The sequence below is a fragment of the Balaenoptera borealis genome, assembly GCF_965194805.1.
Source record: "Balaenoptera borealis genome assembly, chromosome: 12".
Taxonomy (NCBI): Eukaryota; Metazoa; Chordata; class Mammalia; order Artiodactyla; family Balaenopteridae; genus Balaenoptera; species Balaenoptera borealis.
The window spans coordinates 41142207-41166501 of record NC_138869.1 but is presented as its reverse complement, the minus strand read 5'-3'; the positions used below and the strand labels follow the sequence as shown (position 1 = coordinate 41166501).

At 41.3% G+C, this 24295-nt stretch overlaps 1 protein-coding gene across 11 annotated transcripts in view; it reads left to right on the top strand.

Annotated features, from left to right (window-relative positions):
• RAD54L2 (RAD54 like 2) overlaps positions 1-24295 on the top strand; it is a 98680-nt gene that overhangs the window by 8538 nt on the left and 65847 nt on the right. For 3 of the 11 annotated variants that reach the window (XM_082348142.1, XM_082348140.1, XM_082348145.1), the window contains exon 2: positions 295-449. The exons of 2 other annotated variants lie outside the window; for them this stretch is intronic. The gene's annotated coding sequence lies outside the window, so the exon portion shown is untranslated. Of the gene's footprint in view, positions 1-294; positions 450-7213; positions 7360-24295 lie in introns of all 11 variants that reach the window. 6 more of the 11 variants (XM_082348146.1, XM_082348143.1, XM_082348149.1 and 3 more) reach the window with 5 other exon arrangements.

Genomic DNA, 24295 nt, shown 5'->3' with positions numbered 1-24295 from the left:
CAGAAGTGGCTGTAGGTCTATGAAGGAAGAAGTGATTCAGGCATATCAAGCTTTTAATCAGTAAAACCATTGAATAAAGTTTTTAAAAAGTATTGATTTTGACTAGTGACAATTGATTATCCTCATATATTTCCATGGGAAAAGTTCACAATGGTATGGGATTGTTTTTGCATTGTTTTATTTACATACACCTGTTAACTTTAAGTATGCCTGTAGACAAACCACAAGGTAAACATTTTGTTGCTGTGTGTGTCTTGATGAGCTATGATTTACAAATACTGTATATGTGCTTAGGTTCCCCAGGAAGCCATCACACTTTCCTTCTCACTGTGGTTTTGGGAGCACGAAGGCGTTGCTTACTCCCTTTGTCTGGTTCACTGTATGTAGGCTGGGAGTGTCTGCTGATGCCTTGGAGTGCTGTCTCCTAGAACAGGAGGAATAAGATTGAGGTAAGGCTCAGCCTGTTTGAAATTCCTTGCCTCTTAATTATTACTGCATAAATTATATTTGAATGCTTTTTTGCTGAATTGTTAATCTCCATTCCTATCTAGTTAAATGAAATTCTGTCCTTTGCTCTCTTCTGTATCTCTCTGTATGTATTTCGGCCAAAAATAAATGAAAAGGTTTAAAATCAAGACACTTAGATAATAAATAAATTCTTTGAAGTGTCTTTCATTTTTCCATCTGGAATATTCACTTGATCAAGTAAAATGAAAACTGCTTTATTTTGTTGCTTTGAAGGCAAACTGATTGCTGAAAAATGTTTTTGACTACCTCTTAGTCAGATGGATAACCTCAGAAACTCTTGGAAAGAAGGCTTAGAGTGTTTGATTTCTTTGGAAATATTCTGAGGTGTCTAGTACAATGGAAAGAGCATGGTCTTTGGGGTCATCCCATCTCTACCTCTTGCTTGCTTTTTGACCTGGGTAAGCTGTTAACCTCTCTGAGCCTTGTTTTTTAATTTAATTTAATTTTTTCAGTCTGTGAAATGGGGTTAAAATAACCTCTGCAGGTTGTAGTGAGGACTGGAGATGAGGGCCTGGTGCTTCATGGGTGGTCAGTGCTTGCTGTTAGTAGTAGGTTGTGTGTATCATTATGTGGGAGTTACTATTCTCAGTAGTATTAGTAATAGGAGTGTGGCTGGGTGCTATGCATGGATGAGAGGTTCAATTTCCTTGTCTGGTGCGGAAGGCAGCCTTCTGTCTACACCTGTTGGCACCCTGGACAGGTGAGAGAATTGTTGAGGTAGTATTTTTTTTTTTTTTTTTAAAGAAATTCACGTTCTTTTATTTATTTATTTATGACTGTGTTGAGTCTTCGTTTCTGTGCGAGGGCTTTCTCTAGTTGCGGCAAGTGGGGACCACTCTTCATCGCGGTGCGCGGGCCTCTCACCATCGCGGCCTCTCTTGTTGCGGAGCACAGGCTCCAGACGTGCAGGCTCAGTAATTGTGGCTCGTGGGCCCAGTTGCTCCGCGGCATGTGGGATCTTCCCAGACCAGGGCTCGAACCCGTGTCCCCTGCATTGGCAGGCAGATTCTCAACCACTGCGCCTCCAGGGAAGCCCTGAGGTAGTCTTTATCCAGTACTGGTGGCCGGGAGTCAACACTATAAAGTCCAAGGTCATTCCTGGCACTGGTAGGTTTTTTTCCTGGCAATTTCCATGGAGAAGCCAGGAGGTAACTGTTTGGCATGTCCTTGTTTTGGGAACAGTGGGCATTCCCAGTGACAGAGTGCTGGATATGCCAGGCAGCATATTCTGTGTGGCCCCTGATCAGGATATTTCTCTAGCTTTCTTCTGTTGGCCTCAGATACCTGACTTTGGTCTTTTTGCCTGGAAGGCTCCAGATGCTGGAGAGATTTGTCGTCTTTCTCTAATTTGGGCTAGTTTGGTAGAATCTAGCACTCTGTTCGGAAATGTTTATGATGAACAGAAGGTTCACAGGCTTTGTTATAGAATTGTTCAGTTTTATTTTTTCCCTGTGGGGGGGGGGAAGTAGAGAGAAAAATAAGTATGAGCCAGACAGAAATGATGATTCAAAATAACTGGCCCTAAATCTCTTCCAGTCTTCCTTAGTGAAATTCCCCCTCCGTTTGGGGTGGTCTTTAACTTCAGTTAAAAGTAAATAATATTCCTCTGGCCTCAAAATACACGAACATCTAGATCCTGATATGTCTCTACTTCAACATCTCACAAAGACCTTTATGACCTGGCCTCTTTGGTATCTTCCTTTCTAGTCCCTCTTCTGCCACAATTCCTCTGTCACTTTAGGCTCCAGTTACAGTGAGCTCCTTGAATGTCCCAGCATTCTCAGGCTATTTCTCCTACTAATTTTCCTCCCATTCTAGTGCTTGTTTGACTCTTAGGCTTGAATTTACTAGGAATTCAGGCACCATCACTTAAAACTCTTCCTTGATTCTTCCCAGATTAAGCTGAATGCCTTTTCCTTTGTATGGCATTGCAATCTGTGAAAGCTTCTTTCATAATCACTGTACTCTTAACTTTGGGTATTTTTTTCTGTTTTCTGTGCCTATGTTGTGACCTACTTGAGGGCAGGACCTCGTCTTGTTTAACTCTATATCCTAGTACCTAAACATTACTGATACAGAAGTAGCTACTCAGTAAATGTTTAGTGAAGAAATGAATGACCTCTGCATGTAAAATATCATGAAATCATTCCTTGTGGAGCTGGTGATGTGATGAGGGTTCTGATTTCATGGGTGCCTCAGATCCTGGCTGAAGCAGTGCTTCTGCCTTTGTATTTCCAGGTTGCTAAAAGCAATACATGATTTTGCTGTGAAAATGTGTTGCCTATTCCATATGTTTATGGTTATGATGCTGGGGAGCTATTACTTGCTCTCTTTGGGTCTTGGCAGAAGTTTCCCTTGGAAGAGAATGTGACAGTTCTTTATGGGTATTATCTAGATCTTCCATTGGCCATTTACTGCTCTGAGCAATTTGTCCTCATGTGTGAAGAAAAGTGACTAGTCAGTTTGGGCCACAAGGTCTCTAGACGGCTACTTCCAGCCTGGGAGTGGGTAATGGATTTAACACTAGGATGTTGTGACTTTTGTCAGCTGATGGACTTTTTGAAGATCCAGCTGAGCTCAATGTGGCCATATTCAGAATATAAGATCATTTGCCCAAACTTTATTTAGGAATTTGAACTCAGTGATTATGAAATTATCTGTATTAGTTCTTTGTTCAGCCTAATAGTGTACTAACACTGAAATTGATATATTAGTTCTTTGTTAGGGAGCTCTGTGTTCTGAGTTATTAACCTAGAAGTAATGGAATTGTGCCAGTTCATTTAGTCACCCTCTTGGTTCTTCTTAGTGGTAAAATAACTTGAGAATATACTACCTAAATTACTTTGAATTAATTTTCATGGTTGATCAGACCACATAGGAATCCCACTGGCCAGGTGTAAGGAACTCTACTGAAGCCTACCTAATGCGGTTGTTCTTTCATGTAGGTGACAAACATAACAGACTGAAGAAAAGGAAAGCATGAAAAGTAACTGTAGTTAAAGGTAAAAATTGACATGAGATAAAAAGGAAAACTGAGACAAAGCATAAGTCACTTTAAATGTGGCAAGCAACTGTTAAATTGAAGAAATTTGTGAGCAGTGTTGAAATCTTGTGAAGAAAATTGTTATATAGGTTAAAAGCAATAAAAACATGGCCAATTTCAGCCAGCATAGGCACATTGAAGGTGCTAGCACCCATTTATGGTTTTATAACACCATTGATGAAAGTGATATATAGGTAGAATTGAAAAATGTTTGGGCTTCCCTGGTGGCGCAGTGGTTGAGAATCTGCCTGCCAATGCAGGGGACACAGGTTCGAGCCCTGGTCTGGGAAGATCCCACATGCCACGGAGCAACTGGGCCCGTGAGCCACAATTACTGAGCCTGCGCGTCTGGAGCCTGTGCTCCGCAACAAGAGAGGCCGCGATGGTGAGAGGCTCGCGCACCGCGATGAAGAGTGGTCCCCACTTGCCGCAACTAGAGAAAGCCCTCACACAGAAACGAAGACTCAACACAGTCATAAATAAATAAATAAATAAAGAACGTGAATTTGTAAAAAAAAAAAAAAGAAAAATGTTTGCTTTGCTATGATAAGTATACGTATACCTTGCATATGTATGATAGTATAGTTTTATAAAACACTTTGATGTACATTTTACTTTACTGCATCCTCCCAACAACACTGTGAGGCAGTTATCCCCATTTTATAGATGAAGAAGCAAACACAAAGAGGTGAAGTGGCTTGCTTTCAAGTTCACAAAGCCAATAAGAAAAAAAGGTGGGACTTGATGCCAGGTTTTCTAAGTTTAGGGCCTTTTTTAACGTCCTCATGAGATATTGTTAGGGCTTCAGTTTGGGGTGACAGTCACTCCTTTTTCCAGGCTTCTGGCCAGTAGAGGATACACACAAAGAAGGTAGTGCCACACAGGGCGTAGAGCTTCTGCTCTATTAACAGCAGCCTAGTAACTCTGCAAGTGCTGGGTGTGGGGGGAACCTAGATGGAGCCTCCACCTTCCTCACAGATCCCTTATGGGTTATGAGAAACACCCAGAACCAGGTGGAGAGTTTTTGCCCTTGAAGCCTAGTGACACAAATTGGGATCTTCCTCCTAATGTGATGATGTTTAGAAATTGGAAGAAAAATCGAAGTTTGGGAAAGAATCCTTCAAGTGTGATTCTGGATTGAGCTTAGGCTCTCTGTTCTCATTGTACCATCCACTCTCACTGTCTCCCCCACCCTATCTCTCTACCTTTCTCTTCTCCACTATTTCACCCACCTCCCACCTTAGTTTGGATGCTGGTTTGCCATGGTCCACAGTTACAGTGCTGCCCTCCCCAAGTCTGAGAACCTGCTTGAACCTTTGCACTCTGCCAGTTGCCAACCCTGAATTCTCTCCCCTGGCTTCTTTCGCTGCCCCTAGGCTGCCCAGTGTTTCTGGGGAGTCAGGAAAATGGGCTGCTTTGGTTGTCAGCAGTTCCCACTGCCTCACTTCAGCTGAGCTGTCTCTGCCCCTCCGGGTGCTCTTGTGCTGCATTCTCAGGGTCCCAGTTCCCACAGCAGCTGGTTGCACGTTTCGCAAGGTTCGTTTTTCCCTCAGGCCCTAGACCTGCTCTCTGTCTGCCTCATTCTTGACCTGTGACTTCACTTTAGGGCTTGTGCTCACTAATTTTTTCCCCTTTCCTTTCTATTATGACACTTTCATCACTCTTGCTTTTGGAAATTCCTTGACTTTTTTCCTGATTATGCAAGTAATATATAAGCACAGTAAAATTCAGGCATTTTTATTTTATTTTATTTTTTTATTTTTTGTTTTTTTAAAATTTTTTTCAGTTTACCCTTCCCCCTCCCCAGAGGCATTTTTAAGTAAGGAAAGGAACCCATAATCCCATGTCTCAGTGTTAACCACTATCATGAATTTGGTTTATATTTATCCACACTTTTTTCCACTGTGTATGCTGACATGGATGTATTTGTGCTTCCGTATGTGTGTGAGATAAAGTAATTCCTTTTTACAGAAATGGAATAACAGTATATCTACTTTTCTATAATTTGCTTTCTGTCTTCATTTAATGCCTTTATTTTGGGCATTTTCCCATGTTTCGGACACATATCTATCTTTTAATAGTTACGTATTTAATTTCTATCAATTTTCCTAGTCCCCTGGTGATAGCCATTTGTTTCTTTTTCTCTGCAGTTACAAGCATCCTTGTAAATATATCTTCGTATCTTCTGTACTCTGTATACTTCTTAGGATAAATTCCTACAAGTGTAATTTCTGTGTCAAAAGTTATGCATGTTTAAAATTTTACTAGATATTATCACATAACTTTTGAAAGATTGTATCAATTTATATTTCTTCTCTAACACTGAACGTTGTCAATAAATTTAATCTTTGACAATTGAAGCTTAGATAACTTTTATTTACATTTCCTTAAATGTAAGTGATGAACATCTTTTCATGTTTTTGTTTCATATATAGATTGATTGATCAATTAATTAATTGATTACTCAGTTATCTTCTTTCTAGCATCTTCCTATCCTCCCTCCCTCCCCTTTTTGTTTTTAACCTACATACAAGGTAGACCCATAGTAACTTGACCTCTCATGCCATCCTAGCCCTGTCCTTCCTATCCCTTTTATCTAAAATGCAGTTTTACTGCCATTTCCTCACTACTTGCTTTATCTATATCTCTTAATCCTTTGTGATCTGGCTTCTGGTCCTGTTTTTCTCCTGAATACTATCTCTGAGTGAATTCCTTGTTGCCCAGACAAAAATTTTTTTCTTGATGTTTGTTCTCCCTTGTTTTGACTAATTCCCCATTCCCTACCATCTTTGCAGGGAGGGAAGCTGCATATGAGTGGACTTTTTATTATGGAAAATTTCAAACATATACAACAGCAGGGAGTATAGTATAATGAACCCCATGGACCCATCACTCAATTTCAATAATGACCAATATTTCCCCAATTTTTTCTTTCATTTGTCCTTCCCACCTTTTTTTTGCTGTTGTTGGCATATTTTTTTTAAAATTAATTAATTAATTTATTTATTTTTAGCTGTGTTGGGTCTTCGTTTCTGTGCGAGGGCTTTCTCTAGTTGTGGCAAGTGGGGGCCACTCTTCATTGCGGTGCGCGGGCCTTTCACTGTCGCGGCCTCTCTTGTTGCGGAGCACGGGCTCCAGACGCGCAGGCTCAGCAGCTGTGGCTCACGGGCCTAGTTGCTCCGCGGCATGTGGGATCTTCCCAGCCCAGGGCTCGAACCCGTGTCCCCTGCATTGGCAGGCAGATTCTCAACCACTGCGCCACCAGGGAAGCCCTGTTGGCATATTTTAAAGCTAAATCTCAGACTTTGTCACTGAGTGTGTGTCCCTAACTAATAAGAATATTTTATTTCTTAAACACCATTACCTTGCCATTTTCTACCCTGATAAAAATTAACATTTCCTTAATAGTGAGGACTTGATATTTAATCCTGGCTCTGATACCTGCTGTTTAACTTGGGCAATTTTTAAACTTGTTTTCTCATCTTGAAATGCAGTGAGATAATAATGATAATGCCGCCTAATAGGATGGTTGTGAGGTTACCTCATTTATTCCCACATGAAGTGCTTAGCACCGTGCTTTACCTACGTGAGGGCTCAAACATTTTTTGCATTTACTCTGTCTTCATCTATCCATTCATTCAGCAGATATTTATGGAACACATATGTGTCAGCTGAAGAGGAGACACTGACCTTGGCTTCTAAGATTCTGCACTATCCTGATTCTCTGCCTGCCTCTCAGATGTTTAAAAACCCCTTCCTTTTTCCTCCTGGATGTGGATGTAACCCAGGTTTGTTGTTTTTCCTTTTCTATTCCCTCTGTAGTCTGGCCCTCAGAAATCTAGCTCTTTCACTCCCACCACTTCAGGCTATCCAGGTGACTCAATTCTATAACCCTGGTTTCTTTACCAAGCAACAAACCCACATTTCATCCTGGCTTTTAGACATGTCTTTCTGGTCATGGGAATGAGTATAAAGTGCCCTGAACTGAGTCTGCCCACCAGGGCTTCACTCAGTCTTGCCACTAACTCCATGGCTTGGGCAGTTCAGTCACCTCTCTTGATCTTGGTGTCCTCAGTCAGAAGGATGGTAGGGCTGGATTAGAGTCTGAAGTCCTGTGCAGCTTTAAAAGCCTATCAGCTGTGAGAAGGTGGTTTCAGAAATGTCCTGCTCAGCATATGTGGGACCACATGCATCATTCTACTCCCCAAACAAGTTTCTGGCTTTTCCCATCTGGCCTCTCTCAGGATATCCAGGCTTCATCCTATGGCTTTTCCCTTTCATTTGTCTTCAACATAGGGCCAGTTATCTCGTGGCTAGTTCTTCAGTTAATCCTGACTCCTGGCTTTTCTGGAAACATATATTTAGCACTTTTCAGCTTTGTGTCTGTATTCACATTGTTTTCTTTGGCTGTCCTATTCACATTATTTCTCCTGAACCTGTGTTCTGGCCGATTGAATTTCCAACCATCTTTCTAGACTAAGTTCAGGTGACAGCTTCATCCACATTGGAAGTGAGTCCTCCCTCTTCTGACTCTCATGACTGGCAGTGCGTCAGTGACATTTCACAGTATGCCTGGTGCTTCAGCTATTTGTGTGTGTAAGTTTTTCTTCCCTCCTAGTGTAATCTTCTTGAGTATAGGTACCACATTTACACTGCGTGTAATTTTGCATCCTACAGTGTCCAGCACAATTCTTTGTACTAAGAGTTTGCAATAAATACTGATTGAATAAGTGACTGAGCTAAAGTAGACTTTGGTTCAAGTTAAGAACACTTAAGGAAATGTTTTTATTTTTATTTTATTTATTTTTTAATAAATTTATTTATTTATTTTTGGCTGCGTTGGGTCTTTGTTGCTGCACGCAGGCTTTCTCTAGTTGCAGTGAGTGGGGGCTACTCTTCGTTGCGGTGCGCGGGCTTCTCATTGTGGTGGCTTCTCTTGTTGCGGAGCACGGGCTCTAGGCTCATGGGCTTCAGTAGCTGAGGCATGCAGGCTCTAGAGCGCAGGCTAAATAGTTGTGGCACAAGGGCTTAGTTGCTCCACGGCATGTGGGATCTTCCCGGACCAGAGCTCGAACCCATGTCCCCTGCATTGGCAGGCGGATTTTTAACTACTGCGCCACCAGGGAAGCCCAAGGAAATGTTTTTAAACCTAAAAGGCTGAGCTTGTGAAATGGTACTAATTCAGGTACTAATTCCTTGACCTCAAAATTCAAAGAATCCTCTGCTTTCCTGTCCTGTCTCAGAGTTGGGAAGATTTTCCAACTCTTTGGGTAATACAATTTAGCTTCTCCAAAGCATAGCTGGTCATACTACATACTGTCATCATGGAGTAGCTAAAGGTAATCACATTAATTGAAAACTAACTTACCGTGTGCTAGGCAATATGCTAATTACTTTATTTTTTTCACTTAATTAAAAAAAAATCTTACATATGTACTGTTATTCTTCTCATTTTATAAATAAAGAAATCTAGGTTTAGAGGAATTAAGTAACTTCTTTAGTATTCCTTAGATAGAAAGTGGCAGTGCTGGGACTCTGACCCAGGCCATCTCGTCCCAGAGCCTTTATTCTTCACTGGTGTGCTGCTTTCCTGTCCAAAGCATGTTTACTACCAGTTGGCTCTTTTATGTTTATTTTCTAGCACTTATCAAATATCTTGCATGGATTTTTTCATTTCTCCCCACCAAACCAGCTATCCCTCTACTGTTCTTTCTGATTTTGGTGAAAGGTATGCCAGACTTCAAGTCTCAGATTCATATATAATTTTTCCCTTTCCTTCCTGTGAGTTTTCCTTGGTAATGCCTTACCCCTGCTCCATTCTTTCTGGTTTCTTTCCTCTTAACCCAGGGCCTCCAGGTATAGTCCTGGATTATGATGGTTGATTTTCCCTCCTTCATTCTCTCATTTTTATAGTCCTTCTGAAAGGGTTGCCTGTCACCCATTTCTCTCCAGTTAAAAATCCTTCTGCGACCCCCCAAAAAAAAATCCTTCTGCTGTTCCTGTAACTGGGGTTCCTAAAAGCCAGTTTTCAAATAGTGCTCTACACAGTTACCAGTGTTCTTTTTTTTCAAAAAATATTTATTTATTTATTTATTTGGTTGCACCAGGTCTTATTTGAGGCAGGTGGGCTCCTTAGTTGTGGCATGCATGTAGGATCTAGTTCCCTGACCAGGGACCAAACCTGGGCGCCCCTGCATTAGGAGTGTGGAATCTTAACCACTGCGCCACCAGGGAAGTCCCACCAGTGTTCTTTTTAAATTGGGAATTCAGATGATGCCACTTCCCTGCTTGAGATCCTTTAGTGGCTCCCACTGGGGGCACATGGACTGTGGGAAGGATTGCATGGAGACAGATACTGAGGCCACTTTTGAGCTCAGCAGAGAAGGGCTCGATGGCATAATAGTTATGTCTGCCAGAGGTACAGACAGGAGAGTGGTGCCAAGTGCCACATATTTGCCAATTTTTATATAGGACAAAGTTCAGACTCCTAAACAAAGTCCTCCAGACACTGCTGGATCAAGATCTGGCCTGTCTACTTCTCACAATTTCCCCATTTACTCCCCCAGCCTCTAGTCCTATGGAACTGTACTTCTGCATATGTCATTCCCTCTCTCTGAATGACTTCATCAGTCTCTTCTTCTTCTTTTTTTTTTTTTTTGAATTTTATACAGCAGGTTCTTATTAGTTATACACTTTATACATATTAGTGTATACATGTCAATCCCAATCTCCCAATTCATCACACCACCACCCCACCCCACCCCCGCCACTTTCCCCCCTTGGTGTCCATACGTTTGTTCTCTACATCTGTGTCTCTATTTCCATCAGTCTCTTTTTAAGGAAAGAAGACATTGTCCTTTGACGTTCAGATCTGTTGCCTCCTCTGGGAAGTCTTCACCAGCCTTTCCAGGCAAAATTATTTCCTTCTCTGTCCTGTAGAACCTTTTCCTTCCTCCCTCCCTCCCTTCCTTCTGAAATATAATTCACATACCATAAATTTCCACCATTTTAAAGTGTTTAATTCAGTGATTTTTAGTATATTCACAAGGTTATGCAACCATCACCACTATATAATTCCAGAACATTTCTTTTCTTTTTTTTTTTTTGTGTTTTGATTAATTATTTTATTTATTTATTTTTGGCTGCATTGGGTCTTCATTGCTGCGCGCGGGCTTTCTCTCGTTGCGGTGAGCGGGGGCTACTGTTCGTTGTGTTGCACGGGCTTCTCATTGCGGTGGCTTCTCTTGTTGTGAGCACATGCTCTAGGTGCGCAGGCTTCAGTAGTTGTGGCACGCGGGCTCTAGAGCGCAGGCTCAGTAGTTGTCGCCCATGGGCTTAGTTGCTCCGTGGCATGTGGGATCTTCCCAGACCAGGGTTCGAACCTGTGGCCCCTGCATTGGCAGGCGGATTCTTAACCATTGTGCCTTCAGGGAAGTCCCAGAACATTTTTCTACAAAAAGAAACTTGTACTCATTAAGCAGCCACTCCCTATTCTTCCTTCCCCCTACCCACTGGTAACCACTAATCTACTTTCTGTTTCAATGGTTTTGCCTATTCTGGGCATTTCAGATAAATGGAATCATACAGTATGTGGCCTTCTGTGACTGGTTTGTTTCACTTAGCATAATGTTTTCAAAGTTCGCCCATGCTGTAGCGTGCATTAGTACTTCCTTCCCTTTTATTGCTCGATAATATCCTACTCTGTGGATATGCTACATTCTGTTTATCTAGTCATCAGTTGATGGAAGAAGAACTTTAGTCATATGTTATACTTACCAGATTGCTCATCTTATATGTTTATGTATCTGTGTCAGTTGACTGGATGATTCCTGGAGGGCTCCAGTCATCACTCTGTGACCAGGGTTCTCTTATCTCTGCATCTTCAGTACCTACCAGTACTGGTCAATACTAGATGCTTAATCAGTACTTATTTATTTTATTTTATTTTTTAATACATTTATTTATTTATTTATTTATTTATTTTTGGCTGCGTTGGGTTTTTGTTGCTGTGAGCGGCTTTCTCTACTTGTGGCACGTGGGCTTCTCATTGCGTGGCTTCTCTTGTTGCGGAGCACAGGCTCTAGGCACGTGGGCAACAGTAGTTGTGGCATGCAGGCTCAGTAGTTGTGGCTTGTGGGCTCTAGAGCACAGGCTTAGTAGTTGTGGCGCACGGGCTTAGTTGCTCCATGGCATGTGGGATCTTCACAGACCAGGGCTCGAACCTGTGTCTCCTGCGTTGGCAGGCGGATTTTTTTTTTTTTTTTTTTTAAATTATTGATTCCTACTGAATCAGCAACTCTAGGAGTAGGTAGAGCCTAGCAACATGTGTTTTTTTACTTTTTTTTTTTTGTTTGTTTGTTTATTTATTTATTTATTTATGGCTGTGTTGGGTCTTGGTTTCTGTGCGAGGGCTTTCTCTAGTTGTGGCAAGCGGGGGCCACTCTTAATCGCGGTGCGCAGGCCTCTCACTATCGCGGCCTCTCTTGTTACGGAGCACAGGCTCCAGACGTGCAGGCTCAGCAGTTGTGGCTCACGGGCCCAGCCGCTCCGTGGCATGTGGGATCTTCCCAGACCAGGGCTCGAACCCGCGTCCCCTGCATTGGCAGGCAGACTCTCAACCACTGCGCCACCAGGGAAGCCCAATCAGTACTTACTGATGAATCATTTTACCTCCCTTTCCAGAAATCTGGACACTTTCTGCCTTTTCAGTGCGCCTCAGATCCAAGTCATGATTCCTGTGTGGAATGTCTTCTCCTCCCCTCCTCACTTGTCTAATTCTGCCTTGCTTCAGGAGTTGTCTCAAGGTTTGCCTCCTCCAGGCTTCTCATTGCGGTGGCTTCTCTAGTTGTGAGGACGCACTCTAGGCGCGCAGGCTTCAGTAGTTGTGGCACGCGGGCTCTAGAGCGCAGGCTCAGTAGTTGTCGCCCGTGGGCTTAGTTGCTTTATTAAGTGCTTAATGCACTTAATAAGATGCATTTATTAAGGCACTTAATTAATGTAATCTTACCTATGTCCTTAAGTAGATTGACACTAAGCCTAACAACACTAAGATTCCCTTTTTTCACTCCCAATACAAAGATGCTTTAATTTTTTAACGGAATTATAGCTAACATTTTACCTTGCTTAAATTGCAGAAGGAAGAAAAAGAGAGAGTAAGAAATAATGATTGATTTATTTATTTTAATATTTATTTATTTATTTATTTGGCTGCGCCGGGTTGTATTTGCACGCGGGATCTTCATAGCTGCGTGCGGGATCTTTAGTTGCGGCATGTGGGACCTAGTTCCCTGACCAGGGATCGAACCTGGGCTCCTACATTGGGAGCGCAGAGTCTTAACCACTGGGCCACTGGGGAAGTCCCCAGAAATAATGATTTAAATAGTGGGGTAATTTATACTCACCATTTTACTCCGTGAGTACCCAAAGGCAGTGGATGTAGTCAGTGTTGTTAGTTAATATGATTGACGAAACTTATAAATGTAAAGAATTCTTGACCATTGGCAGAACAGAAATTGTTTAGGTGGTGTGGTGATGAGTTGGTAAGTATTCAGTGGTGAGGGGATGGGGAGGAAGAACTGAGGGCCAATGAAGAATTGCTGAACTGGTCCAAGCAGCAAAATACACAAGAGGTTTAATTTCTGAATATTATACCCTTTTGGAAATATCTTTGGTATATACATCTACAGGAATACATACATAAAACTATTCATACTGTATTTATATGTGGACAATAGAAAAGCCTTTTCAAGGGTGACTTTAACTATTGATGATCTTTTTTACGTGCTGCTTTAGGCCCTCATGTGAGCTCTGGCTAAGATGGGGTCCTTGTAGTAGATACCCAGTGAACTTTTGTTGGCAGTGTGAGAGCTGCCCTGTTGGTCACTGGATGTGGCTATGGATAGAAGCAGTCACAGCCTGAAAAATACGATGCTGCTCAGGATGGGGATGAGGTCAAACAGGATTTGTTCACTGATGGTTTGACTTTGTAGAGAGAGAATACATGTATAAAGATACTGATTTTACAGTTATAAAGTCATATCTATTACTGTAAAACAAAAGAATAGAGAAGAAAATAATAACTTTTTTGGTAAAACTATCACTCAGATAAAAATGGTTAACCTTTTGGTGCATTTCCTTCTTGTCTTTTTTTTCCCCTATGCATATATAAATACTTGCACATGTGTAATTCTATTTTTAAAATTGGGATCTAAATATTTATAAGTTTTTTGCACATTTTGTACAACATTATATTGTAAAAATGGTCTTGAAAATCTTCCCCTGAAATTTGCTCTACTGTATCTATGTTATGTTCTCAGAAAGGCTTTTCCTCTAATAGGTCAGAAACCTCTTTGTCAGAGCCATCTGTTTCATATATTAATAGATTTTTTTGTGAACCTCACCAGGTCTGTCTTGCAAGCTCTGGTTAGGACAAGTTAGAATTCACTGATTGACCCAATCAGTGCTGTCAGTACAGATTCCTCTATCAGAGACTTGTGACCTGGTCTCATCTGTCAGCTGGCCCCTGTTAGACTTGTCCTTCATCTACTGACTCTGCAGTCGATATTTCAGATTAAATGTTTAAAAAAAAAACACATTTTAGATGTTTAGAGGAAGGCTTGTGGGGTTTTTTTTTGTTGTTTGTTTTGTTTTTAATCAAAACCATGTGCTCTGGCAGCATCTTAAAGAACAATTCCATGTCAAGGGCATTTTGGCAAGTTTTTCTCCTTTGAAGATTCATTTCTGTTAATATTTCATAAGTGAAAGTAGCAAGTAATACCTTGTGACATGTACAATCAATACATTCCTTATAAGAAATCAAATGTGTGAAACAATAGCAGCATCAATAAATTAGCCTGTTGAAGTGGAAACTCTTACTCTTTCACATTTACTGTGTTTGAATTTTGTCTCCATTGATATTCTTCCTTCCCCAGGTTGTATCTCTCCAGCTGCCTAACCTCTCATAAGGAGTCTTGAATCTTAATCTGAATAGAGCATTTAGTTCATACTGCTTACATAAATCTTACCTTTGGCATAGTAGGGAGAATATCTATGTTCCAGATACTTTTCATTTAGTAACTTTGGTGTCTTACACTTGGTAACTTTTGCCTCACCTGACTGCTTCAGAACTGGTACATTCTAAAGCCTTCCTTGGTTCCCTTCTTGAGCTATGGGTTGGCCTTTTGGTGTGGGTTATTCCGGCTCTCTCCATGTCTTTACTTCCCTACTGTTTTATCCACTCATTGTTTGTAGACTTGGTTTATCCAGTTTTGTCTGGGAGGAATGCCTGTTTTCTGGGCTTGGGCCAATTTTTTACTTAACTTTTGGGTAAAACTACAGTATCCCAGCTGCTATTTCCAGAGATGAGCTCTCTGAAACCAGTTTTATTTGTTTAGAAACCAGATAGCACATATTATGGTGGAAGACGTTACACACATTTTAGAAATAAAAATAGGCTCTCCCTAAATGGGACATCGGTTGCCTGTATGAGAACCAACACACTGATGTGTATTGTACAATTTCAGCTACCAGGGCTTCCAGGTGGGCTGGAGCTGTGATAAAGCTGTAGTGTTTTCATGAGAGACACTGTAAAATAAGCTTCACATCTACATAGGATTTGTTTGTGTTGTGTTAAGTTATTCAGTCCTTATTATGTTACTGGTTCATATGCTGCATGAACACTTGCAGCACCTGAAGTGTAAGTGTCATTACCCCAAATGAGGAAAAGGTAAATTTGCTCTGGTTAAATGGCACCATTAACTAGGGTCTCTCTTGACATCTAAGAGTTCCCACTCCATGATATACTTGTTGCCTCTTCAGCAGTGCTGATAGTAAAAGCTAGGCTATATTGTAGCATCTGGTCTCCAGTCTGGGTTGGTGTCTGAGGAGGAAGTGACAGCAGCACCATAGGCCCTGGTTAGGGAAACCTGGAAGAGAAGTCTTATGTGTCTTTTTCACTGAGGCTTGAAGAATAGTACCCCACTAGCCCTGTTTATTTTACCTCCTAAATAGTTCTCAAATCTGGCCTTTCCTCTGGCTTTTTTACTGGTTATTTCCTGTCTTCTCTTATTGCATCTTACACATTTCTTCCAGCAAATATTTCTTCCAGACCATGTTTTGAATACTTACAATGTGCTAAATACTGAGCTGTGTAATTTCACAGTACAATTTACATTTATATTATATTCATTCACTACCTCATTCTCTTAATAATCCTTGAAGGTAAGGAGTGCCTCCACTTTACAGATGAGGAATCTGTGACTCAGAGAGATTGACTTGCCCAAGGTCACGCTGAAAAAATGAGTTGGGATTTCAGTTTGAAACTGCATATACCTATGCTTTTCTATTCTATAACATTCTGTGGTGCAGAGTGATCTTTATAAAAGACAGAGCTCATCATGTTATTTTGATCTTCCTTGTAGGATAATATCCAATCTCCTTAACATATTCAGGGTGCTCCATGATCTTTGCCCTGTTGCTTTTCCAGGTTCATTTTCTACTCTTCCCCCATACTCCCTACTTTATGCTCCAGTAACACAACCTTCTTGGATTTGTTTAATTTCACATTCTGCTCTTTCTTGTCTCTCAATTATTGTTCATAGAGTTCCCTATCTTTGAACTCTTCCCTCCTCTTCTCTATTCATCTCCATTATCTCGTCCCCTCCATCCCCTACCCCACTCCCCACCCCCCCACCCACCCTGCCATTACCTAACTCTGTCCAACTCTTTCTTCAAAACTCGCTTTGGGCCTCATTCCTCTTAATGCCTGATCTGACCTGACCTGTGTTTGCTCTTTATCTTTGTGTCCCCAGTAGATGGTAGTTGTTTAATACGTTTTTGTTGAGCTGAGCAGAATTTTTGGAGGTATCACTCTCTAGAAAGCGACGTTCTAGAGACCACCAAACTTTCTTCTTGGTGAGCTGTTTTGTCAATTTTAATAGAGTAGGTAACGGTCAATTTCTGACATGAGGGATGTAACCTGTTATTAAAAAGGTTTTTCTGATTTTGGTACTTGAATGTATTAGAACTATCTTTGTGGAACCATCTTTTTTCTCCCTTTCTTAAAAAAAAAAAAAAAAAAACTTATTTAGGCTGTGCCGGGTCTTAGTTGTGGCACGCGGGATCTTCGTTGCAGCATGTGGCATCTTTTAGTTGCAGCACGCGGGATCTTTTTAGTTGCAGCATGCAGGCTCTAGTCCCCTGACCAGGGATCGAACCTAGGCCCCCTGCATTGGGAGCGCAGAGTCTTACCCACTGGACCACCAGGGAAGTCCTCTTTCTCCCTTTTTAAATTGGACTTCTATTGCTGTTCACTATTCTTTATTGGCTAGTACCCTGGCTAGGAGGCTGAATCCTTAACTAATGGATTTGGTTTCATATGGTGTATGTGCTTTCCAACTATTGGTTCTCAGTCATCATCTCTTCTGTTCTTTCTCTGAAGCTTTATAGAACAGCCTGATTCAAGATCTCAGAGCCTCTTTATGTCAGGGTACAGAGAATGTGCATTTTAGTAAAAGAACTTCTTGATTTCTAAGTCATGGTTTTTACACATCACCACTCCCCTGCCCCCTTGTGTTTATCAAAAATCACCAGAGTCAGCAGTTCGAATGTAGAATACCATGGCATTTGCTTCATCACTTCACTGAGAAGAGTTTATTCCTTTTAAACTCTTTTCTGTGTGTAAGCATTCAGTAGTATCTTTAGGGAGTTTTAACTGATTGTTAAGTCTGCACATAATGAAAGTATTGACTTTCCCTGACATTGGAAAAGGCCCAGATATGGGAAGATTAGTTACTAGGTGGCAGAGTATCAGCTTGTCCTCTATAGATCATGATCCCTTTTTCTTTGCTGAAGTTCTGTTCACGTAATTCTCTAGACATGCTATGGTTATTTTCAAATCTTCCTTAAAAATCAGTTACTTCCTGTTGTTTAGAGGCAGCTCAGAGGGAGACAACTTTTGGAAAGCAAAATTAAATAATTGATTCAGCTACTGATGGGCTTTTCAGAGTTTGTCCGCTGGCTATAGCATCTTTATGCCAGTGTTAATGCGTTATATACATTAGATACAAGCCTTCTGAAGTGGTTGAAACTGCTGCCAGGACCTGGTAAGAACTCAGGAAATCCACAGGTCAGGAGTATCTTCCCCAAAGCAGTGAAGCAATTTGTCTGTCTGCGTTACACAGGAAAACAAGAAAATGCCCACTGTGGTGTGGGCCGCAATTAGCAGAATGCAGTAGATTTGCGGTCCTCCTTTATATGTAACTGAAGATGTGAGATTTGTTATCTAGGATGCCTAACCAAATATAGAGTGAGGACTTAGAAATAGAGGGACTACATCAGAAGTATAAGTGGGGCTCTTGGTGTGTGCCCTTTCCTTTAATCCTCTAAAAAAGAGGCTAATTAATTTTATTAGGATTCAGTAAATCATAGCTATATATGGCTTCTTGGGTAAACCAGATATAGCCTGTTGAAGAAACTAGGCCAGATGTCATGTTATAATAGGGAGAAAAAAGAATTAAAAGGGTACAATCACAGCTTTGTGGGAGCATGTAGTATATGTTATTTGTATGTTTATAATAGGATGCTATTAAACACATGAGGATCATGTGTTTGATTCCTTTTTACAAATCTAAATGAGGGAAGCTTTTTTTTTTTAATATTTATTTATTTGGCTGCACCGGATCTTCATTGTTGGCACGCGGGATCTTTAGTTGTGGCATGTGGGATCTTTTTAGTTGAGGCATGCGGGATCTAGTTCCCTGACCCGGGATGAAACCCGGGCCCCCTGCATTGGGAGTGTGGAGTCTTAACCACTGGACCACCAGGGAAGTCCCGCGGGAAGCTTTATTTCTTCCCATTTTGTTGATGATAATGGAGGGTGTGGGACATCTGAAGGCAGTGTCTAGAGATGAGAACAAAGAGGACTTTTCACTCCTGTACAGCACAGTCTGATTGCCAGTCTCAGATGCTTTGGGAAGCCTACAAAAGTTGCCAGGATTGAGCTTCATGAACATGTATAAAGATTGAGCCGCCTCAGTCTCAGATTCTTTTCTGTTGAGATTCAGACCTTTTGTCGATAGGGTTGCTTAACACCAGTGCCCATGGGCCCCCCTTCTCTTGTTTTTAAGGAAAAGAGGCTTTTTTTTTTTTTTTTTTTTGGCTGCTGTGGGTCTTCATTGCTGCACTTGGGCTTTCTCTAGTTGCGGCGAGCGGGGGCTACTCTTCATTGCAGTGCGCAGGCTTCTCATTGCGGTGGCTTCTCGTTGCGGAGCATGGACTCTAGGCACGCGGGCTTCAGTAGCTGTGGCACGTGGGCTTAGTAGTTGTGGCTCGCGGGCTCTAGAGCGCAAGCTTAGTAGTTGTGGTGCACAGGCTTAATTGCTCCGCGGCATGTGAGATCTTCCTGGACCAGGGCTCGAACCCATGTCCCCTGCATTGGCAGGCGGATTCTTAACCACTGTGCCACCAGGGAAGTCCCGGCAGGTGGATTCTTAACCACTGCACCACCAGGGAAGTCCCAAAGAAAGGAGGCTTTGAGGCAACGGTACCGTCAGTTTCCTGGGCAGCTGACTGGCCTTTCCCAGGAATAGTCCCCTTGTTTAGCACAGGCTACTGAGCAGAGGATAGCCTGATGTCCTTCTGTTGCATTCGTGCAAGGATGTTCTCCCTTCACAGTATAGGTAGATTTTTAGGACTCTGACCTTCTTGGCTCTTGCTTTTGTATGATTAGTCCCTCCTCTGTTTATACTTTTGAATTGTGAGCTCATCTTCAGTAAGGCTTTATCTTGGTGGTCCAGGTTGAGGTATATGCAAGAGATGTTTTACATTTACTTCTAGGCAACTAGGATGTATCACTTGCTTGGGGCCTTGTTAGTTTTGGTTAATTTCTTGAACCACCTAGGTAAGTATGTATTTCAACCTCAAATTGGTTTGAGGGCAGACTTCTGGTTACCGACTCCCATTGGATACCTTTTTTCTCCCCTCTGACCTAGATTGACACAAGATTTTATGTTGTCTTCTGTGTTGGTGGTTAGAGTTTTTCTAGACCACTCTTTCATAAGAGTATAACTCTTCAACGTCCTGACCTTATGTAGAGGTAGCAGTCCCTTCTTTTTGCTTCTTTGAGCCCAGGTATTATCTCTTTATCCCCCTGTCCCCCATCCCATCCCCTGCAAGGCTGGCACCCTCCTCTTCCCCTAGGACTGCTGTAGTGTCAGCAGTATTTGTTTGTGTTTTCAGTTTGCCTTTCATCATTGCTCCTTGGGGATTTCTCTTACTTTTTTTTTTGTGAAAGCAGTTGTGCATTTAGAATGGATACTTATATAATTTTATCCATATTTCTAGGTGTTTTTGCAGTGGGAGAATTTGCAGGGTCTCCCCCATTGCCAAGGGGCCAAGCAGGACATCCTTGTCCAACTTGTTAGATGTACTTTGTTCATTGTGGTGCTATCTTGTTGGTTTCCACCAGATAGTTTCTAGAGCTGTTGACCTGAAATCTTAACTCTGGTGCTGTCCTGCCTTCATGACTCTGGTATACCCAGTATTCAAGTACTCACTCTCAGTTGATAATTTCTTTTGCAGATAATTTTATAGGCTTTTGCTACAAAAGTGGAATCAGTGGGGAAGCTATAAAGTGGTGCACTTAATCTTGGTTTGTGTTCATTCTGAAATTTGAAATGGAGTGCATTTCATAGTTCTTGATCAAGATAACAGCAGTGCTAACAGCATTTGTAAAACTGCATGGGAAAAAAAAAAAAACTGCATGGGGTTGTGTCTACCTAGAGGGGTGGGATAGGGAGGGGGTGGGAGGGAGACACAAGAGGGAGGAGATAATGGGGATATATGTATATGTATAGTTGATTCACTTTGTTATAAAGCAGAAACTAGCACACCATTGTAAAGCAATTATACTCTAATAAAGATGTTAAAAAAAAAAACTGCATGGGTTCTTTCCATCCTTCTATGTGAGTGGCATTTTTTAGAAGCCTGTCCAAGTTCGAAATTTATAATTATTTTTAAAATTTCAATATTTTATTTATTATAAAGAGTAAAATACAGCTTGTATAATACTAATATCAAGTCAAAAATCTAAGTAGAGGCCTGCCTACTATGTCTTATCTACACTGGTGCAAAAATAATGTATGAACTTCATTAAGAGCAGAACTATCTTAAAACAGGGACTTTTGAATGTGAAGAGGCCCACCTGTCAGAATGGTTTGTTATGGAAGGCAATATTTTTGTTTTTAGTTAATGGGAGAGATGATAAGGAGAGTCTGGAAATAGCTGTGTTGTGGGGTGTTCAGTAGTTTATCTATTAGCATGGCTGAGTGGCATCCTCTAGCCCTGGGTTTATAACACTCTGCAGATGCCACCATTGACTTAGCTGGGCCTTTTGTTCAGCCTTACTGTTATGTAACAATGAGTTGCACTCCTTATTCTTGTATGCTGTGGTGAGCAGGAGGGAGGATTAGCTCCTTGTCCTGTCATTTTTCTATTACTCACTCTCCTTCTCTTTTTGGGGCATTTTTATTTTGGCTGCAGTGCTGGGGCAATGTCCACTTGAGAATAGGTCACAAGAATATTTAATGACTACTTGTTGACTGAATGACCAGAAGATTGGAACTTTATTAGCCCTCTTTCCCAAATGCAGGCCTGGAATGTCTGTCCTTGAGATTTGGCAGTTGTCTCTAGGTGTTCCACTTTTATTCTTCACTCTCAGTCAACTAGATTGTTCTTGGATGGTGGTTGCCAACTGTTTTAGGTTGGCATAGTGACTGCTGATGAGGCAAAGGTTTGGGGTTTAATTCCAGGGTACAGCCTCACCCTGGTTAAAGAGAAACCACGCTGCCCCAGACTATACCGTTAACTGTACTAGGGTGAATGAGTATCCTTGGGCACCAAGGGACCATGTAAGAGAGTATAGATGTGTTTAAGGCATATGTTTATGTAATTAGGGGAGAAAAATGCATCATAAATTTCCTAGTGGGACAATAATGTCATTTTTCATTTTTGTATTAGGGATATAATTTTAAATTATGATTAGATTTGATTTGGTATTTGGTATTTATTCAAATGCTACCGACATCTTTGGTGTCCAAAAATGACATTTTTGTTGTTTCTGTTTTGGAGTCTTATGGCTTCTTGCTCTACATCTGAGTTTTCTTTCTTGAGGCATATATCTATATCACCCCCACAGTGCCTGGCACAGTGTCTTTATCACAGAAGGTACCTAAGCTTGGCCTGAATAAATTGCTAGCCCTTCTGCCTTTCCCTTTGACCATTCTTTCTCCAAATAACTTTCTTTTTTTAAAATTAATTAATTAATTTTTATTTTTGGCTGCGTTGGGTCTTCGTTGCTGCGCGTGGGCTTTCTCTAGTTGTGGTGAGCGGGGGCTACTCTTCATTGTGGTGCGCGGGCTTCTCATTGTGGTGGCTTCTCTTGTTGCAGAGCACGGGCTCTAGGGCCTGTGGGCTTCAGTAATTGTGGCACACGGGCTCAGTAGTTGTGGCTCTTGGGCTCTAGAGCGCAGGTTTAATAGTTGTGGCACACGGGCCTAGTTGCTCCGTGGCATGTGGGATCTTCCCAGACCAGGGCTCGAACCCGTGTCTCCTGCATTGGCAGGCAGATTCTTAACCACTGCGCCACCAGGGAAGCCCATCTCCAAATAACTTTCAGCCACTTTTTTCTTTAAAATATTTCTTCAAGCTTTTATTTCATCTCAGCCTTTGCCCTTCATCCCCACTATCATGACAATATCTCCTGGCCATAATATCCCTGTGTGAATTATCTTGGTATCTTCATTATATCACCTCTCATTTGGTATATTGAAGTTTGGCCTTGTCTCTATGGAATAGCATCTTTATCTGAAGAGTGACGGGATGTACCCGACTGGGTATGCACACACACACAGGTCATCTTCCAGACTTTGACAGATGGCCCTTCTTCCCAAAGGTTAGCATCTGTTATTTTCTGCTTACAGAAATGAGGTTTTCCTGCTGATCCTCTTCTTACTTGCAAAATCTATAGTCTGAGTTTTGTCCAGACTCCATATGCTTTTTCCCCAGAGACATTATAGGAGTATTAATTTGAAAGAAGAAGCCTTTTTTTCTACTTTATTGGCTTTAGGTCAGGTGCACACTTTCTTTCCCACTTATCTTTGCTAATATTCAGATGTCACTGGTTTCTTCAGCGTTTATGTCCAGTGATAGACTAGAGAGAGACTTACAGTGCAACTTTTAAGTTAACTCTGATTGGTTCAGCGGTATGAATCTTAAACTACATATTTTTACAATGTTGGAGAGAGAGAGAGGGAGTGTGTGTGTGTGTGTATGTGTGTGTGTGTGTGTGTGTGTGTAAGAGCCTAAGAACTGGGCACAGGTTGAATAACCTTGGCCGTAAAGTAACAGTGAAACACATAATCTAGATTGCTTACATAAGTTTCGTTAGAAGACTGTTCTAAACTGGGCCACATCTACACGAAGAGGGAGGGCAAGCCAGCGAGTCCACTTTCTACCTGCCTGTGGCTTGCTATTTGTTTATGACATTGATCAGACCTAGAGCCTTCCAGACGGAACCCAGGTGAGATTTGCCTCAGAGATGGTTCCAGTTCTTGCTGGGCTCAGGGGAAGAGGGAGGGAAGCCTACTCCCTAGCAGGAGGACATACTGCCTGTTCATGGGGATGCTGGGAGGCTTAATTAGCCTTTTTAACCCTAAGTTATTGTGTCTTAAAGGAAAGGAATTTTGTTACTTATTTGTTACTGATTAACTAGGGAGAATAGTTAGCTAGGTAATCTTTCAAATCTGTACTTTGAAATAAGATATTTTTATACTCGTTAAGTGTTTAAATCTTTGGAGAACCAGAAACAGATGATTTTATTCTGGTCCTTGTTAACTGTCTTTTAGAAGGTTATTTTTTAATTTTTACCCCTAAATACTTCATTGTATATTTCCTAAAGACATTTTCTTACATAACTGCAGAACAGTTCTCAAAATCAGGAAATAAAATACTGATACAATACTATTATCTAATCCATAGTCCATATTCAGTTGCATCAACTATTGTCCTCAGTACTGGCTTTTATAGCTTTTTCTTCCCCAGGTCCAGGACCTAATCCAGGATCCCACATTGCATTTAGTCTCCTTTAATCTGAAACAGTCCTTAGAGAATTGTTTTACATATATGGTAGGATGTGCACAGTTAGTCCCAGGATTCTTCCAATTCTCATTCTGATCCTGACTTCCTCATGCATTCTAGAGAAGGGTGATGCCACCTTGAGAGTCAAGGGATTGTGTTTGAATGGAACTCATTAGTGTAATTCAATTCTTCCACATTTTAGTAGCTGCTAATAGGTTTGGTTGTCGGAGGGGGTGTGTTGGCCAAGGGAGGGGGGAGGTATCTAATAGACAGGTGATGGTTAGACTCTATACGTATTTTATTAATTTTTAATTATTTTTTTCTATACGTATTTTAAATTGCTTAGGTCACTAAATGATCCTCCTTGGTTCTGCTAGTTTTTTTCCTAAGTTTCATAATCAGTTTTTATTATTCATTGAAAATGTGGAAAACGGTGTTGGAAACAGATTTGGTTTATCTGTGGTTCTTTTCTTCCTTTGTGATTTGAGGAGGTGAACCCATTATGGATTCCCATTTACAAATCTGTGTATCATGTAATTACTAATATAAGTCAACTGGAAATGTGACATTTAGTAGTTTAAAGGTACAGGT